Source organism: Oratosquilla oratoria, chromosome 5, assembly GCF_046742065.1.
Source record: "Oratosquilla oratoria isolate Oo_2021 chromosome 5, ASM4674206v1, whole genome shotgun sequence".
Lineage (NCBI taxonomy): Eukaryota > Metazoa > Arthropoda > Malacostraca > Stomatopoda > Squillidae > Oratosquilla > Oratosquilla oratoria.
In genome coordinates this window covers 1,837,501-1,857,500 of record NC_134781.1, presented here as the reverse complement: position 1 = coordinate 1,857,500, position 20,000 = coordinate 1,837,501, and the positions used below count along the sequence as shown (strand labels likewise).

At 43.2% G+C, this 20,000-nt stretch overlaps 2 protein-coding genes across 4 annotated transcripts in view; both read right to left on the bottom strand.

Annotated features, from left to right (window-relative positions):
* LOC143025328 (uncharacterized) overlaps positions 1-253 on the bottom strand; it is a 210,325-nt gene extending 210,072 nt beyond the window's left edge. The window contains exon 1 of the mRNA XM_076184815.1: positions 1-253. This exon is cut by the window's left edge and continues 479 nt beyond it. The gene's annotated coding sequence lies outside the window, so the exon portion shown is untranslated.
* LOC143025326 (BTB/POZ domain-containing protein KCTD20-like) overlaps positions 1-20,000 on the bottom strand; it is a 328,555-nt gene that overhangs the window by 294,587 nt on the left and 13,968 nt on the right. The gene's annotated exons all lie outside the window — the stretch shown is intronic.

The window sequence follows — 20,000 nt, the reverse complement described above, 5'->3', positions numbered from 1 at the left end:
CTTCCTCCTCATCTTTCTCCTCTCTATAATCTCCGTCCTCCTCCTCTACGCCTTCTTCTTCCACCCTTTCATCATTTTCTTTCTCCTTCACTATCATTACTTCGTCCTCCTTCTCATCGTCTTCCTCTTCCTCCTCCTTTTTTCCCTTTCATTCCTCATAATCTTTCTCATCCTCGTCATCTCATTTTCCTCCTCCTCCATATCTTCCTCCAACACCACTACGTCTCCATCGTTCTCCTCCTTGTCTTCTATCCATCATTTTCCTCCTCCTCTTTGGCCTCCTTGTCTTCTTCGCTTACTCCCACCACATTCTCATCTTCCCTTTCTTTCTCCCCACTTTTCTTCGTTCTCCTAGTTCGCTTCGTCTACATCTTCCACTACCTTAACGCTTTTCTCCTTTATCTCCTCATCACTGTCGCCTTCCTTCTCCACCACCTCCTCCTCGTCGCCTTCCTCCTCCTCCTCCTCTTTGCTTTCCTCCTCCTCCTCCTCCTCTTTGCCTTCCTCCTCCACCTCCTCTCCCCCCCAAATTCTTTGAGTACTTGACCGGTCATTCTGAAGCGGTCATATCTGACCCCAGAATGACCTCCAGATGACCCCAGTTAATCTCGGGTGCCACTTGAGCTTCACCACCTTTCGCATCGAGGGCGACATGATGAACCTTCTTGAGGTCCTACTTCGAGAAGAAGCTTGCTCGAGTAGTCCTTCGCGGATTTACAACTTTCCTCCAACTTCTTCGAGGGCTCAATATCGTCAAGTTCTTCATGAACTTGAGTCCTTCGTGAACCTTCCTGAAGACCTTCAAGACCTTACAACCTTCCCGAATTCCTTTCCGTACTTACAACCAGGTTCTTCACCTCGAAGTTCCTTACAACCTTCCTCAAGTTCTTCATGACCTTACAACCTCCCTGAAGTCTCTTGTAGACTTAACCCTTCTACTTGACGGACTTAGGACCTTCCTCAACTTCTTCAAGGACTTATAACCTTTAAGTCCTTCACGGATTTACAAGCTGGAACGATCTTCCTCAGTCTTTTCAAGGCCTTAGAATTGAGTCCTTATCGGTCTTACGACCTTCCACAGATCCTTTCCCAATCCTTAAGACTTAAAACGTTTAGGTCTTTCTTTGAGGAGCCTACGACCTTCCTCAAGTCCTTCCTCTGAATACGGACACCACATCCAACCCCTTTGCTATGATAACGCGGTTATGTCGCCAGGTGATTTTATTCAACACAGAGAAGGATCTCGTGCTGCGGGTGTGGGTGGGTGTGGGTGATATTCAATTGATCCATCAAATCCACCAACAACCAAAATACTGACGCCTAAAAGTCAACCTTTTCCTGCCGTTTATTTTCGAAGCATTTCGTCCGAATATATACAAATGCATAACCTTCACTGCAGATTGCCGCAAAACTAATACAACCTCTTTATACAATGAACGCAGACACACACACACACACACACACACTATATATATATATTATATATATATATATATATATATATATATATATATATTCTTGACAAAATTCATCCACATACAAAATCTAACCATTTCATAGCAGCGGGCCATGGACCTTAAAGTAGCTCTGGACAAGCGAACTGGGTTTGCTTCCGTCGGGAGTCCTCGTAACTCGAACACCGAAGTCGAGCGTCTAAGTCGAATCTCAGGGTCAAGAACCGTCCTAAGTCGAATCCCAAGGTCGGGAGCTGTAGTAAATCAAATCTTAGGGTCGGGAGTTGTCGTGACCAGAATCTTAGGGTCGAAAATAGTAGAACAGGGTCAGAAATAGTCGAAACCCGAAACCCAGGATCGGAGTCGTCGAATACCAGGGTCGAGAATCGTCTTAAGTCGAATACCAAGGTCAGGGGCCGTCGTAACTCGAACTCCAGTGGGGGCGGGGTAGGGTATCGTCATAAGTCGAATACCAGAGTCAGAAAACGTCGTAACTCGAACCCAAAGGGCCGGGAATCGGCGTAACCCGAAGAAAACGACGTGTTGGGGTCAAGTGGCCCCAAGGCAGGCCCGAGCGCCAAGTAACCAATCCGCAATCCCGGGAATTAATCTAAATTAATCCCCGTGAAATCGGGATTAGTTACCTGCCGCGGAATCGCTCTCTCCCACTACAATATCGCATTCAAGATACGAATCCCAAAACTGGGATTCGAGTTCAGACTGGCTACAATGGAGCCTTTATAGCGATAGTCATTAAGAAGGGAGGGCGCCTGTGTGTACAACTAATCAGGCGTCATCACACTTGGCCCATTAAAACCCACTTCACCCCCGCGGAGTCAATTAATTTCGGCTCCGAGAGCTTTCATTAATATGTATCAATATGCTCCCTTATGCTCACGATCATCAATGCTTTTCAACGTGAGTTGTGCGCCCAACTGGAAAGAAGAAGGGAAAGGTAACAAAGAGGAATCAAATAATTATACGAGTTAAGGGCAAGGGCATGAGAGAGAGAAAGAGAGATAAAGAGAAAAAGATAGGGAGATAGAGAGAGAGAGAGCGAGAGAAAGAGTGAGTGAGTGAGTGAGACAGAGAGAGAGAGGGAGAGGAACTCGATTGGTTCAGACACTGTTCGTGTCGATTTGCTATCTCTCTCTCTTTCGTGGTCAATCATTCCCCGCATATTCCTAACCTCGTGGGCATATTTTGTAACACACATACCGAATTAATGAATATTCAATCTAATAAATAAATGAACAAGTATATAAAACCGTAGGAAAAAAACAAACAAATATTACATAAACAATTAAGAACGTCAACTAAAAATAAATAAATAAATAAAATCAATAAATAAAAACAAAACAAAATTATATCAGCGTCAGCCAAAAGAGCGAGCAACAAACCTGAGACGAAGGAGATCAAGACGGAGACACCATCCCAGCCCCCTCCCCCCCGGCCCTGGGCCCCCTACGGGTCCTCGAAGACAAAACATGCCTTCAGGTAGTGTGTGTCCTGCCACAGCATAATCCCTGTAATGCAGCATAATTGGATACGGCAGTCATACCGCCTGTGGTTGGCAATTTAGGTAATGGCCGGCAATCCAGGAGATGGTCAGCAATTTCTGGTCTGCCACTGGGCCATGTGAGGGGTTGGGTCGTGTGTCGCGTAGGAAGTCTTGTCGCGCTGGGGTCGGGTACAGGGAAGGGTCATATGCGTAGTGTATGTATGTATTGTATGTATGTATGCACACACACACATTATATATATATATATATATATATATATACATGTGTGTCTGTGCGTGTGTGTGTGTGTGTGTGTACGCACACATATCTGTGCCTACGTAATTCGAACCCTAATCCGTGCGCCATTACACCATCTTGAGCTTGGGGGCGCAACAAGCTGTACTAGGGCGCGGGTGTACAAAACACACCACTTGGTCTCCCGACATCAGCTTTCCCGTAGTGCACCTTTTGTAGTCGGTTTCATAGTCTTATTTCAGGAGATTTCCGACAAGTACATATATATATATATATATATATATATATATATATATATATATATATATATATATATATTATATATATATATACTCGTGCTGACAGTTTGATTAATATAACACCAAACGCCAGAATGCTCTAAGTAGATGCAAACGTCACCTTTGCCTTAAGTACTTGGACTATTAAGTGTAGCTAATTCATTCCTAGAGCAACTGCCAGCAGGGGCGGCGCTTACAAGTGGTGGACAGATGAACCCTCTTATAGGTACAACAGGAAAAAAATCTACAATTTCTCTCTCTCTCTCTCAAATATATATATATATATATATATATATATATATATATATATATATATATATATATATATATATATATATATCCACATACATATAAATAAAAGGGAGGGAGAGAGAGAAAATATATTTAACAACTTTTATACACAGAACACTAGCGCTGGAGTTGGGCATTTCTCTTACGCTTGGACAGCGATGATAAAACATTTAAAATAAATTTCTTCAAGTTGATTTAATGAGTGGGAAACGTGTCGCGGTATATAAATAGCGTCCATGATAACGTTAACACGAGCTAATAAAATTGGTGGGCAGCAAACTATGTTTGTGGATTCGTGACGTCACAAACTCCATGAAATGAAAATGAAACCTCATTAATACGATGTGTAATAGGGTCAGCCCAGCTGGGGATTACTTTTGCAATAATAATGATAATTAATAATAGTAATGATAATAATAATAATAATAATAATAATAATAATAATAATAGTAATAATGATAATAATAATTATTATAAATATATATATATATATATATATATATATATATATATATATACGTACAATACTAATAAATGAAAAATTAATAAAATAAAAATCATCAAACTGATGCATAATAATAATCTCTCCAATTCGTACACACACACACACACACACACATATATATATATATATATAAATATTAGTCTTGCTATACAGTAATATATGGTACATGTTGACCATATATATCTCATATGTTATGCAATAATCATACAAGTACGCAAAAACATCATACACTGTCATTTATGCATAAATGTGTAATATATATATATATATATATATATATATATACATATATATATATATATATACATATATATATATATATATATAAGGAAATACATTTCCTATTTTCTAACAGTACGTGAAAAACACTTACACGAGTTGGCCTACACCATTATTCATGTACGAATGTGAAAACATATATATGGCAAATATATACGCGTATTATAAAACGTATAAAGAAAAGCACAGACATAAATGTATAGTTATATACAGTAACCTAGCTATACCTACTCGCTGTAAGAGAGAGAGAGATATTGAGAGAGAGAGAGAGAGAGAGAGAGAGAGAGAGAGAGAGAGAGAGAGAGAGAGAGAGAGAGAGAGGGGGGGGAAGGAGAGACGGAGAGGGAGGAGAGAAAGGAGAGGAAGAGAGCTGGAGAGAGGGAGAGAGGGAGGAGAGAGATGAGAGAAACAGGGAGAGAGGGAGGAAAGAGACAGAGAGAGAGTAGTGAGAATGGTTGAGAGGAGAAATGTGAAAACATACATACGACAAATATATACGTGAATTATAAAACCTACATAGAAAACCACAGACATATACACAAACATATAGGCATACACAATAGCCTTGGTATATCCACTCGCTGTAAAGCTACGTGTGCACTGTAGAAATTTTAGCTAGATTTGCTCTAAGTTGAGCTTTCTAAATAGCGTTAACACCAGCGAGAGTTCTACAGCTAGATTTAATCTCTGATTTCGGTAGAGTTGTTCGTTAGTTATCCTAGATAGTGTTGTAGTGGACACCCGAGGTGGAGAGCACTTACTGAGACTGTTCTAGATCTAGTCGTCGACTTAGAAAGATTTTGTCGCTCTAGATAGAGAATTGCTGTACAACGTGACTAAAATGACGTCCACGGAAAAAACGGAATGGGATAGTGATCAGGGAGTGCTGTTTATACAGCAATATGAAAGGTTCCCAGAGTTGTGGAAAGTGTCGTTGATGGAGTACCGCAATGAAGTTAAAGAAGGCAAACGCAATAAAATAAATAGCAAAGACATAAATTAGTCCTGCCTCAGAAATCACTCGACATTGGCACAATCTGCGTTGCCCAACGAACAGTGAAATGAGGAAAAGAGAAAAGAGGGCATGGAGCCTGAGGAGGCGCTAAAAAAAAAAAAAAAAAAAAAAAAATCTACGGAAAAGTTCGACATTTTTCACTTCATGACTGGATGTAATGACCAATGTCGCAGCTGCAGCAACCAGGTGTCTGGACCGTGACATTTGACCACACACAAGTCTCAGGTCCAACTGTCTAAGACTTCCTCGTCAAACTAACTTTAGTTTACACTAACGTTTGAGCAATCTCGCTACATTTAATCTACCACTATATCGAAACTCTATGGAGAGCAAATTTTAGTGTAGTGTACATACACCTTGTCTTGCTAGACAAGGCCAGGTCTAGCTAGATTTTAATCTACAGTGTACACGTGCCTTTAGAGAGAGAGAGGGAGAGAGAGGGAAAGAAGAAAGGAGAGAAAGAGAGAGGAAAGGTGACAGGAAGAATGAGAGAGTAAAGGGAAGGAGAGGGAAGGAGAGGGAAAGAGAGGGTAGAGAGAGATAAACAGACTGAGACGCAAATGAAAAAGAGAAAGGGAAAGAGAGAGCGAATGAAAAAAAATGCAAGACAGGGTGACAGGACGAAAAACCAATATAAACAATCTAAACGAGGATGACGCAATATCCGGTCCATGGGGGATGGGGGGGGGGGGCTGAACCGGCGAACAACTCGCCCGGTCGTCTAATTAGCCTACCGAGCGACACGACCGGGACTCCTCTTTCTCTCTCTCTCTCTTGCCTTTTCTCTCTCTCTCTCAAAGATGTTTACGCAATGTAACTTCCCCGATGTGTTTTCATAATTGACCCTGCAAGCCCATTACAGAAACAAATACACCTTAGTCAACTAAAAGGTCAAATTGTAGTTTGTCTTTAATATAAAAAAATCCTACTCAAGAAGAAGAAGAAGAAGAAAGGGATAGCAGGTGGAGGAAGAGCAGGAAGGGGAAGTGGAGAAGGAGAAGGAAGAGGAGGAAGAGGAGGAAGAGGAGGAAGAGGAGAAGGAAGAGAAGGAACAAAGGGGGAAGAGGAGGAGTAGAGGGATAATAAGATGTGGAGGAGGAGCAGGAAGGGGAGGAGGAGGAGGAACAGTGGGAGGAGGAGAGGTGGAGGAGTAGAGGGATGATAAGATGTTGAAGAGGAGGAGGAAGAGGAGGAGGAGGAGGAGGAGAATCAGGAGTATAGGGAAACCATAGGGAGGAGAAGAGGTGAAAGGAAAATAGAAGTAGGAGCAGAAGGAGGAGGTGGAGGAAGAGGAGGAGAAAGAGGTGGAAGAGGAGGTGGGGAGGAAGAGGAGGATGAGGAGGAGGAGGAGGAGGAGGAGAAGGCGGCGGAGAAGGATAATGAGAGGAGTCACTTATTGTCAGCTTTCATATGAAGAGGTACGAGAGTGAAGATCGTCAAAATCGACAGAGCTCTCGAGCCCAGACCAAATGCCAGCCCTTCGAGGTTCCACTTGCAGGCGGAGGTAGAGATGTTGATGGGATCTGGATACAAACAGCGGGGAGACGATTCTCTCCAACGTCTGCCTCGCAGGTTCTCATTGTTGTTTACTTTATGGTTGTCTACAGAGAGGTGGGGAGGGAGGAGGAGGCGTAGAAAGGGGTGATGGAGGAGAAATAAATGGAGGAGGAGGACGAGCAAGAGGAGGATAAGGGAGAGGAGGAGGAGGAGGAGGAGGAGGAGGCAGAATGGGAGGAATAAGATAAAGAGGGGAAGACAAAGTGGAAGAAGAAGAGGAGGAAGAAGAGGAGGTGCAGGAGAAGTAGGATGTAGGAGGAGGAGAGGTGATGAAGAAGAGGTGTAGAAGCTGGAGAAGGAGGAGGAGGAGGAGGAATGGGAGGAGGAGGAGGAATGGGAGGAGGAGGAATGAGAGGAGGAGGAGGAATGGGAGGAGGTGGAGGAGCGGGAGGGGGAAGAGGGAGAAGCGGGAGGGGGTGGAGGAGCGAGAGGAAGAGGTGTGGAAGGAGGAGTGGGAAGTGGAGGATGGGGGTGGGAGGAGGAGCAGGAGTGGGAGGAGGAGCAGCAGGAGTGGGAGGAGGAGGAGGAGCAGGAGTGGGAGAAGGAGCACCAGGAGTGGGAGGAGGAGGAGCAGGAGCGGGAGGAGGAGGAGCAGGAGTGGGAGGAGGAAGAGCAGGAGTGGGAGGAGTGGGGGAGATGTGGGGGAAGAGTGGGAGGAGGAGGAAGAGGAAAAGGAGGAAGAGGTGGAGAAAGAGGAGGTCGAGGAGGAATAGGAGGAGGTACAGATTGAGGAGGAAAAGTAAGAGTACAAGGAAAAAGTGGAGACTGAAGAGGAATGGGGGAAGGAGAAGGAGGAGGAGGAGGAGGAGGAGGAGGAAGAGGAGAGGTGGAGACTATACAGGAGGTGGAGGAGGAGACGGAGGAGGAGGAGGAATGGGAGGGGGAGGAGGAATGGGAGGAGGACAACCGGCGACAAGCGGCCCTCCCCTTGAACCGACCCGAGCCGAAGTCGTGGAAAGAATCAATAGCTTTGCAATGCAACACAGCACTTGTCTCCTGCTAAGTGTGTGTGTGTGTGTGTGTATTCACCTCGGATCTGCTTCAGTCTCTGTCGAGACAGCCAGACACCACCCTACGGCAGTGAGCACAGAGCTCATTATTTGCCGATCTCTGGGTAGGTCTGAGACCACTCACACACCACACACCGGGACAGCAAGGTCACAACTCCTTGACTAACGTCCCGTACCTATTCACTGCTAGGTGAACAGGGGTTACACGTGAAAGGAGACAAACCCAACTTATCTCCGCCCGGCCGGCGAATCGAACCCCGATTCTCTGGCTTGTGAGGCCAGTGCTTTACCAATCCGCCACCGACCCGTGTGTGTGTGTGTGTGTGTGTGTGTGTGTGTGTGTGTGTGCGCGCGTTTGTGTGCGTGTTTGTATTTACCTAATTGTAGTACACAAGAAAGAAGCAACGCTCGTTGGGTCCCGTCTCCTACTCTCAAATTTATCATACCTAGGCTCACATCCATATACAGTTCTAACTGAAACTATATTCTAATTTACCTAATGTATGTATGTGTGTTTCACAATGGTCTTGGATCACGTGTTGGACTCATGATCGACAGCTATTTCCCTCCCGGAAGAGAGTTCAGAGCTCATATATGACCGATCTATGGGTAATGCTGTGACACTACACGCACACACACACCCAACTCCCCGTCCACGAGAGTTAGAGTAACAACCCGCAACGCAGAAATACTAAAATTATTTCAGCCCTGGGGGAATGCGAACCCGGACCGCCGGAGTGGCAGCCGAGAACTCTAACCACTGCGCCACGAGGTGTGTGTGTGTGCGTGCGTGCGTGTGTGTGTGTGTGTGTGTGTGTGTGTGTGTTCCCCCACCCCACCCAACTGTCTTTATGGGATTCAGACTATCATAAATTTCGCTTATCGCCGGGCGGCGATTTTAATCAGCTCAAAGTACATTGGGATCTCCGTCCGATTCAACAGTTTGTCCATCCATAAACTCCCTATTCCGAAGCAACAAAAGTAGTAACAAAAATAAATAAATGAACAAATTAATTAATAATGAAATAAATAAAATAAATACACAGGAATTAAATTAATAAAATAATAAGATAAATAAAAAGGTCAAATAAAATCATCAAAATTAAAATATATAAATACACAAATAAACACGTAAAAACAAATACGAGACAGGAAACGTGCAAAACACTCAAACACGAAAATGTAAAAAAGATAATCACAACACCACTAATGATGACTGTCATGCACAAGTCCAATTAAAAAAAAAAAAATCCTACCCCTTTTCATCATTACCCTTCCTCTCTCCCTCTCCCTTTATCTCCTCGCCTCTCACTCTCTCTATCCCTCTCCCTCTCTTATTCTCTCTTTCTCTCCCCCTCATTCTTTTTCTCTCCTCCTCTCTCTCTCTTATTCTCTCTTTCTCGCCTTCTCTTTCTTTCTCTCCCTCTCTCATTCTCTTTCTCTCCCCCTCTCCCTCTCTACCTCTCTCCTCTTACTGGAACAGCGTTCGAAGAGCTGGAGCAGTCATACTGCCACATCTCTTTTTCCATTTATGTCCAAAATTCATAAATACATTTAAATTTGTTTCATTTTTCTTTTTTGTTCCCTTTATACGCCTAACTCTTCCACCACGAAAATTAAATTTAGGAAGGTTGTGGCCTTCATGTCATTCCATCTTCAGTTCTTAGAGAGAGAAAAAACAACATATATATATATATATATATATGTTGTTTTTTTCTCTCTCATATATATATATAAAGGTTCTAATCACACTATGTTAATCCAGAAGCAGCGTACAACATCGAATACGAACTTTCCTTATCAGAATTGGAACAATTACAGGAAAATGATGGAGAGAGAGAGAGAGCCATCTTATGCCTCCTCTCTCTAAAATTGGTCTCCAACACTTACCGACGGCGCCCATCCGCTCCATCTCCATCGGTACTCACCTGTCAACAAAGAATAATAACAATGAGATGGGAATAGATGAAAAATAACAACATGTTAATAAATATATTAATAAATTACTTAAGATCACACATCACACACACTCACTGGCCGAGCAGGTTAGGGCGTCCCTACTTTTGGCGGTGGTCGAGGTAAAGGGGGAGTTTGAAATTTGCCACCGGCGAGTTGAACCAAGATTATGGTTAATTAAATTCCAAGCTACAAAGTTCTCTATAAGGGACATCGTCTTACCCTCCTGATAGGGGGAGTTCGCGACGTTAAACCAAATCAATCACGCACACACACACACATTATATATATATATATATATATATATATTATATATAAAACACATACACATGACATGACCAGTGTGCACAATGTTCCGGTCATCAAGCGTCGACTGCCCTTCGCAAATCACACGAGTAGCTATTCATCGACTGTTTTCTAAATCACCAATTACGGACACAATGTCTCCGGAGCGCTGAACCCTTCGACCAATCACAAGCGTGCATTTAGGGGGCGGGGCATCTTGCGCCGGAGAGATGTGAATGGATTATACTCTGTAAAGTCATTATTAATTGTATCAAGTATAAAGAACAAAAGTTTTCTGTATTTTTCTAGTTCCTTTATTCTGATCTAACTCGTGTGTGTAAACTCCTTCCAGGAAAAAACAAAGGGCGAAGGATTTGAAAATAAATCAATTAATCCTATATCAGCTTTGAGGGTAAAAATCTTTTGCCCCATAGTTTCATTTTGGCTCTCAGCAGCGAAGCTATTTTGGAGAATGATTAGACGAGATAATTAGAAGCCTTGATGACTAATTTGACGCGCTCCGCTATAATTTCCCTACTTTTTCATTTTTTCTTCTCTCTGTAGAGAGCTTTTATTATATATTAATGCCGGAAATATGTTAACTCTGATGTGGAGCCGGGCCTATGGGAATGCGAAACGATAAGACATGTTTTAAGAAACTTATGTGTACGAGTACACACATACACACACATGCATACACAAACACACGTACACATACGCGCGCACACATATATACACACACATGCACATACACGCAACGCACTCATAAACAAATACGCATACACTTTAACAAATACAGGTATAAATAAACACAGACACTCACTCTTCGTATATAAAAACAAATACAAAAGAAAAACATACATTTGTTTGAGAAATTCCATTATTGGGCGATGGAGGATTGGGCCAATGATAGATGGGTCCTACAGTGAAGGCAGATGAAGTTTCTTTCTACTTTTTTTCTTTTTCTTTAATGTTCCATCACGAACGGAAGTAGCCAACGATGGTAAGATATTATTTCTCATTTCTTTCTTTTTATAATATATTTTCTTAATTTTCTTTTTCATTTTGAGAGATATTTTATCAAGAGTGGAGTCCACCCGAAACTTCAACGCTGAAGCATTATTGGTTGGGATAAATATTTTCATACAGCAAAAATTGTACATTTTTTGTGATTTAAATTTTCTTATCTATTTATTTTCTTGGTAATATGCCCCATGAATAATTCAAGTGGCTAAAATTTCAACACATTAAACGATATATAGTCCGTATGGCAAAATAAAATATGCATACACACACACACTTATATATATATATATAATCACATATATATATATACATTTAAATGGATAACCAAACCTTTACCTGTAAGCCCTGGTGATCCCTTGAACAATAGCATTCTGCCTTACATCAGACGACTTTATTCAGCTTAATGCCTTATCACACTGGGCTATTTTCCCTCAGATTGTTGGAGCAGATTTGCAGCCAACAGCTTTGGGGAAAGAATCTGATACGCTGGAGGAAAATAATTGTCCCCCAGCATAACATATGGCACTCTATGTAAACCGTTGAATAAATAAAATAGTTTGCCATAACGATTCTACGGCAAAACAATTTTTGAAAGTGGGCAGTTCCGCCGATGAATCGGAGGTTGAAGGAAAATTAGCCCAGTCTGATAACCCCTTTAGATAAACCCTTCGGTCTTCACCCTTCCCTGCCTCCTACAACCGAAGCTCCCTACCTGTCGCCAGGCGTCTTCATTCAGGCAAAGGAAACGCCTCCACACCTCGACTATTCCTCTAGCACTATTTCAGGACTTAAACCTTGGCTGTCGTCAGGAGATTTTTTTTTTTTTTTTTTTTTAAGATTTCCGGGAGGAAAACGGTTACTACATCAATCACAACTTTCTCTCCCTCTTCCTTCCCATCCACCTCCTCCCCTTCCTCCACCTCCCCACCATTATGGTGACCAGATTTCTGAAGCAGGAATATGCTCCACAGCAGCTGAAATTATGCTAGACTGACAAGAATAATGTTAAATCTTCGGTTCCTCTAAACACGTTCAGTTTCTGTTATATATTCCTATTGATATAGTACCCTTTCTAGGGAAAATATGCTAAACTGCTAAATTTATCATAATTAACTTGAATCTGGTCATCCCCTCCCCATACCTCCTTCCTCACCCTGGCCTCCATATGGATACTCTGGCCACAACTCTCGACACACGTGACCGGGACAAACGAGTCCCTTCCGGGAATCCCGGGGACCACCGAGCTCCCTCCCGAGTGCCCCCCCCCCAATCACCTCCCCCTCGTCAAGGACCTTCGATCCTCCTTCAATACGGCGACGCACTTGGAGCCTTCTGGTCCGCTTGAGGACCAACAGTTGAAGGGCGATGACCTCTTTCTTTCTTTGTTTCTGGGTCGCCTCCTCCGATGGGTAGACGACCTCCTACAGGGGTCCCGATCTCAGCCGTGGTCCCTTCAGACTCGGGTCCACCGCCTCAGGTGAACAAAATTCCCCGTCCTTCAGCGGAGTTATACCAAGCGAGGACCATCACTATCGTTTTAAAGGGGTTGAGGCACAGCAGAAATCTCCCAAACAGGGGTCCCGGTCCTTACCAATGCCTTTCAACACAGGGGTGGGGTGAAGGGGGGTCTACCCTCTGCTGAATAAAACCACCTGGGGCGCCAAAGGCCGGTCTAACCCTGAGGGGACAAGTGTCTCCAAAGACATTGTCCGTCTCTAGGTAATCCTAGCCCTCCCCCTCCCCCTCTTCCCCTCCCCTACCCCCCCCCCCGGGGGCCCCGGGGGTCAAGAAGTGATCTCTAGCAAACCAGACGATTCTGAGAGAGAGAGAGAGAGAGAGAGAAAGAGAGAGAGAGAGAGAGAGAGAGAGAGAGAGAGAGAGAGAGAGAGAGAGAGAGAAAATAACAAATAATGTCTTCTCTTCCTGGTTATCTTTATGCTCCTCTTCCTCTCTCAAGTCCCTTTCCCTCCTCCTCCTCCTCCCGCTCAACTCATGCATCCTCTTCTTCCTCCTCCTTCCTAGTTCCTCTCCCTCTTCCTCCTCCTCCCCATTTCCTCTCTTTCAAGTCCCTCTTCCTCCTCCTCATCTGCTCCCTCAACTCCTACATCCTCTTTTTTCTCCTCCTACTCCTCCCTACTTCCTCTCCTTTAAGTCACTTCTCCTCCTCCCTCAAGTCCTTCTTCCAAATCCTCTCCCCAACTCCTACATTCTCTTCTTCCTCCTCCTACTCCTCCTCCCAATTCCTCTCCCTCTTCTTCCTCTCCTACTCCTCCCCTTCAAGTCCCTCTTCCTCCTCCAAGTTCCTCTCCCTCCTCCTACTCCTCCCCATTTCCTCTCCTTCAAGTCCCTCTTCCTACTCCTCCTCCCCAATGCCTCTCCCTTTTCTTTCTCCTCCCCTCTACTTCAAATTTCTCTTCCTTCTCCTCCTTCCAACTCCCTCAAGTTCCTCTTCCTCGTCCTCCTTCCCAATCTCTTTTCCTCCTTCTCCCCCTCCCTCATCTCTCTTCCTTCCCCACCTCTTTTCCTCCTCCTCCTCCTTCCCAATCTCTCTTCCTCTTCCTCCATCCCCATCTCACTTCTTCCTCCTCCATCCCTATCTCTCTTCCTCTTCCTTCCTCAGCATTTGTCCTCCTTCTCCTCCACCCTTCCTCTCCCTTAAGCCCCTCTTCCATTTCCTTCTCCCTCGTCCTTCTCCTACACCTCCTCCTCCTTTACTATTTCTCTTCCTCCTCCTCCTTCCCCATCACTCTTCCACTTCCTCCTCCTCCCTCTTCCTTCTCCACCCTTTCTCTCCCTCAATCCCTTCTTCCTTCCTCTTCCTTCTCTTCTATCCTCCCTCTCCCTCAGTTCCCTATTCCACTTCCTCCTACCTCTTCCTTCTCCTCTATCCTCCCTCCCCCTTACTTCCCTCTTCCACTTCCTCCTTCTCTGTCCTCCCTCTCCCTCAGTTCCCTCTTCCCTCTTTTTTCCTCTATCCTCCCTCACCCTCAGTTCCCTTTTCCACTTCCTTCTCTATCCTCCCTCTCCCTCAAGACCCTCTTCCACTTTCTCCTCCACCCTTGCTCTCCCTCAAGCCCCTTTTCCACTTCCTCCTCCTCTTCCTTCTCTATCCCCCTCTCCCTCAAGCCCCTCTTCCTCCTCCCTCTTCCTTATCCTCCACCCTCTCCCTCAAACCCCTCATCCAGTTCCTCCTCCTCCTCCCTCTTCCTTCTCCTCCCCAGCTAATGAGTTGCTCACGCTCCACTTCCCCTCAATCCAATCTATACTGCCCCTCCTCCATTATATCCTCCCCTCCCCCTTTACCCTCCCCCTCCTTACACCCCCACACCCACTAATCTCATTCGTGCTATTCGTTAGGACGAGCTTCGTGAGAAAACATATTTATTATTAAATATCAATTAAGATTAATGATCAAACTCAGAGTTATTAAACCTTCGTTTTTGGTGGGGCTGGGGGGTCCTATGTAAATATCAACAGTAAACAGGTATTGACCGAGATTTAAAAAATTGTAATAAAATACACGAAAAAATCATGAACCTATTAAAGTATAAAGAAGACTTTATCGTCAATCTTATTTTCGATAAACACACACACACACACAATATATATATGTATATATATATATATGTGTGTGTGTGTGTGTGTGTGTGTGTGTGTGTGTGTGTGTGTGTGTGTGTGTGTGTGTGTGTGTGTGTGTGTGTGTAGGCTATATATTTACCAGTCCGGGAGAAATATAACAAGAACCCAACAATGTAAGTAAATATTTTGAAATTCCATTTCCGAAATCCTCCATGTTATAGACAGGTTAAAAATGAACAAGGAGGGAGGGGGGAGGAAGCGAGTTCCAGAGCCCCACTGGGGACGACAATCACACAAAAATTGAAGAAGGACGAGAAAATATATCTATATTATATGGAGAGGAACTTTGAGTAAAAATCTGAGTTAAAATTTGTGGATGGAATACTTCCGGAAAAGTCCTACGGGGCCATCTTGATCCGGTTCCTCCTCCTCCTCCTCCTCTTCGTCCTCTTACCTCCCTCCTCCTCCTTGTCCTCTTACCTCCCTCCTCCTCTTCGTCCTCTTACCTCCCTCCTCCTTGTCCTCTTATCTCCCTCCTCCTTGTCCTCTTACCTCCCTCCTCCTCTTCGTCCTCTTACCTCCCTCCTTCTCCTCCCCGTCAGCTGCTCTTTGTGGTTCATCCTCCTCTTTGTTTTTCATCTTCATCTCTCCTCCACTTCCTTTTTCTTCACTCATTTTTACCTCCCTCCTCCTCCTCCCCAGCAGCTACTCTTTGTGGTTCGTCCTCCTCTTTGTTCTTCATCTCTCCTCAGCCTCCTCCACTTCCTCTTTCCTCTTTCTTTCCACTCTTCGTCTTCTTTCCTCCTCCTCTTCGTCCTCTTACCTCCCCACTCCTCTCCACCAGCTGGTCTTTGTGGTTCCTCCTCCTATTTGTTTCTCATTTTCATCTCTCCTCCTTACCTCCTCCACTTCCTCTATCCTCCCTCTTTCTCCCCACCAGCTGTTCTTTGTGGTTCATCTTCCTCTTTATTCTTCGTCTCTCTTCCTCCTCCTCCTCTTCCAAACTCGATCGTGGTCTTCCCGGTTACCCTACGGATACCCTTCCTCCCCTCCTCGGCATTCCCCTCTGAAACTAACACTGGCATCAAACATTATTCTATCTATCCGGCTATACCCCCAAAGTCTTCCCCCTTACAAAGGAGGTGGCGGCCAGTGAAGGCACGTACCCACTCCCACCCATTCCACCCCCATCTCCCACCCAGTGTTTCCCTCTCATCTTAGCTCCCCGTGGGTAAAAAAAATAATTATAATAAATAAATAAAAAAAAAAAAAAAAAAAAAAAAAAAAAAAAAAAAAAAGCAATAGAAATAATAATAATAATAATAATAATGACAATAATAAAAATAAATAAATAAAAAATAAACATAAATAAAATAAATAAATAATATGAAAATAATAAATAAGAATAAACAAATACATACATATAGAAAAAATAGATAAATAAAATAAGCAGTAATAAATAAAACAAACAGAAAGATTAATAAAAATGAATGAAAAAAAGAATATACATACAATAAATTATAATAATAATCCACGCGAGGCACTCAGCCCTTTGACTAAGCCTCCCGAGTCTCTGTTCCTTTCCCAGTGGCCGGCTATCGATTTCATTACATTTATGCGGATGGAGAAGAAGGAATTCTGACACGGAACCTCTTCAGCCCGAGTTTCTGTTCCGAGGTTAATAAAATCGCCTGACGTCAAGCGTAACAAAAATATGCATGACTAGTCTGATTTTAGGGGAAAAAAATCGTCGCAGTAAAACGACTGTGAAAATGTTGACCTTTCATGACGATAGCAAGCCCGAAAAGACAAATAAACAAATAATCAAATAAATGAGCAGAAACATATATTGCAAGCATGTCACAGAATAAAACTGATCTGATCGCTTCCAAACTAACCCTAACAAGGCTTAGTTTTTTTTTTTTTTTTGGGGGGGGGGTGGTCAAACAATTTCAGTCAACCAGGCAGGGTGCCTTCTATCCCTCTGGGATCAAACTACTTCAATAAAACTAGTACTCCTAATGAAAAGAAAATAATGATAACAAATAAAATAATAGTTATATAATTCAACTTAATAAATAAACAAAATTAATGATCGATATATTGCTTTTCAGAACACCAGAATCAACTGGCCTTCCACCCGGATCAGTTCGGTTTAGTCCAACTCTAACTTGGTTAGGTTAAGCCCTAACTTGGTTAGGTCAGACCCATTCGGATCCGACAACAATGCAAATTGCATCGAACCGAATTCTAAAACTTTGCCAATTCGTCCTTTTGGCGCCGCATTCTTTTGCCCGGCAACAGTCCACGCAGTGTCAACTGTGAAAGGTTGACTTGGCTCTTGCTCGTAACTGCCTTCATAACCAAGCTTCGAGCCCAGTTAACCCTTTCCGTGCCTGAGGTCACTTTTCCTTTTCCTGTGACTGCCGCCTGACTATTTCATAGAGGTCTTCAAGTGAATTAAGGGTTTTAACAAGAGTGATGCAGACAAGGTCACCATATTAAGACACCAGGGCAGGTCTCGCAGTGATAGACTTATATTAGACTAATTTAGATTTAAGAAGGAAATAGGCAAGAACTGGTTTACTAAGAGTGGTCAACGAATGATATAGATTTAGTAACCATGTAGTTAGTGAGCGCTGAAACTATCGATTGCTTTAAGAGAAGATTAGACAACTTTATGGATGGGGATGATGGGTGGTAATGGACAAGGAACTGCCTAGTGTAGGCCTTATGGTCTCTTGTAGTGTCCTTTTAATTTTCTTAAATATTTCATCCCCTCTTTGAATCTCCCTTTCAGCTCCTCCTCTGTGACTCCACCTCTTCAACTGCTGTGAATTAGTTTGAGTAGAAACGACTTCGGTTAAATGTTTTTCTTTGTCGATATTCCAAATGCCAAAATACATTTGCGTCGTATATTGAGAAAGTGAATGACATATTAAGAGAATCCAAGACAATACGAATATTGGACACATTTTTGTCATGTTCTTAGGAATGTCTACAATACTGGAACCGAATTCTTCTTCTAGGTAGTCAAATTCACAACAGTTGACAACAATTGGCCTAGTGTGAGGCGGCCTTAAGGCTAGAAGCGCTGGTTATCGCAGCCCTAACCCCCCCCCCAACACCACCAAACATCACTGCGACACCTAAATCAGAAAAGCCCCCTTTCCCCCTTCCACCCCGGGTCACCTCCTCCTCTCCCCCGACGACACGCCAGATGTCAACAGACGAAATGGACCTGCAATATGCGTTTTCAATCTTCCTTTTTATTTCCACAACTATCAAACTTGTTGTTCGTGACTCCGTGGAGTGGCCCTCCCAGCTGCTGCCAGCTGTGAGCGTACTGTGCAGCAGGTCCTGCCAAGCCTGCAACGATGCAAATGCAACCCTTGTTGTTGTGCATTTGGAATATTTGTCTTCCAATGACTGAGGGTTTGGAAACTACATTAATATATCTTCCGGTTGTATCCGCGTAAATGAATTGACCCATTCGCTACGCTGAAGCCATTCATACATTTGGTTCTGGCTGGCGCCAAGCGATTTTATTCAGCTGAGGGCAAGACCCGAACTAAAAAGCTTCATTTGAAACTGCATCACTTTTAACGCTCAATGTTGAATTTTGATTAAATAAATAAATAAATACACAAACAAATAACTAAATAAACACACAAGTAAATAAACAAATAAATACATAAACAATTAAATAAGCACATAAATAATAATAATGCTCAATGCTGAATTTTGAATAAACAAATACCCATATAAACAAGTAAACAACTAAACACATAAGTAAATAAATGCACAAATAAACATGTAAACAACTAAACACAAATAAATAAATACACAAATAAACAACTAAATCAAGAGATAAGTAAATGAATAAAAATAAGTCTACATAGCGGTGTCTGGAATCCCTCTCCAAAATAAATCGTTAAAACCGTTACGGAGCCATACTTTCAAACCAAAAACTAACGGACTTTTCGAAAAAGAAAGTAAGAAAAAAAAAGTTTCACAGCAAAGTTAATGAGCTTTGTTTCAACTTTCCAGAGAGTCAATAGTGGAACACAAAATGTCCAATGCAAGGTGCTCACATAATGCAAGATCATGATGGCAAAATACGGCGTTCTCTGAGCACCGAACTGCAAATATTTCAATGTGTGTCAATCATCACACATACAGAGAGAGAGAGAGAGAGAGAGAGAGAGAGAGAGAGAAAGAGAGAATCTGTGCCAGAACACCAAACTTCGGCAATAAACACATGATACTTTACACAAAATACTGTCGATGCCCTCATCGATCATATCCATTCCTGGCGACAAGCAAACCACATCATCATTCTCTCAAAAGAAATATATATATATATATAAATATATATATATATACATATATATATATATACATACATACATATATATATATATACATACACATATATATATACATACATACATATATACATACATACATATATATATATATATATATATATATATATATATATATATATATGCTGTGACGGTTACCCACTAACTCTCATCCCTGAAACCCATTACTGTACCGGTAATCCTGAATTTAAAGGTAACGATCACGGAAACACGAGATTCTGCCGCCTCCTCCTGTACCTTCGGACGATGAGGACTCTACTCAGCAAGTGTCACGAAGCTGCTCTGGTGACGAGAACGAAGACCGCTTTGTCAGGCAGGAGCGGCGGGTGGGGGGATTTCGGGGAGTGGAAGGGGGAGGAGTTCATGGTCATTGATGGCACGTGATATAAGGGGGACGGGGAGTGAGAAGGAGGGAGGATGAAAGGTCCCATGGGAAGAGTAAAGGCCATCGAAGGCGTGTAGCCTCCACCTGCACACCTTAGCAGCCCGTTTCTCGACCCGCTCTGCTCCCCCCAAACATGGGGAAGGGGCCCTAAACAAGGTCACCCAGTCCGTGGTAGGAAAAATAAAATAAACAAACCAACAGGTGAAAGGAGAGGGGGGCTGATGCTCTCCCAGAT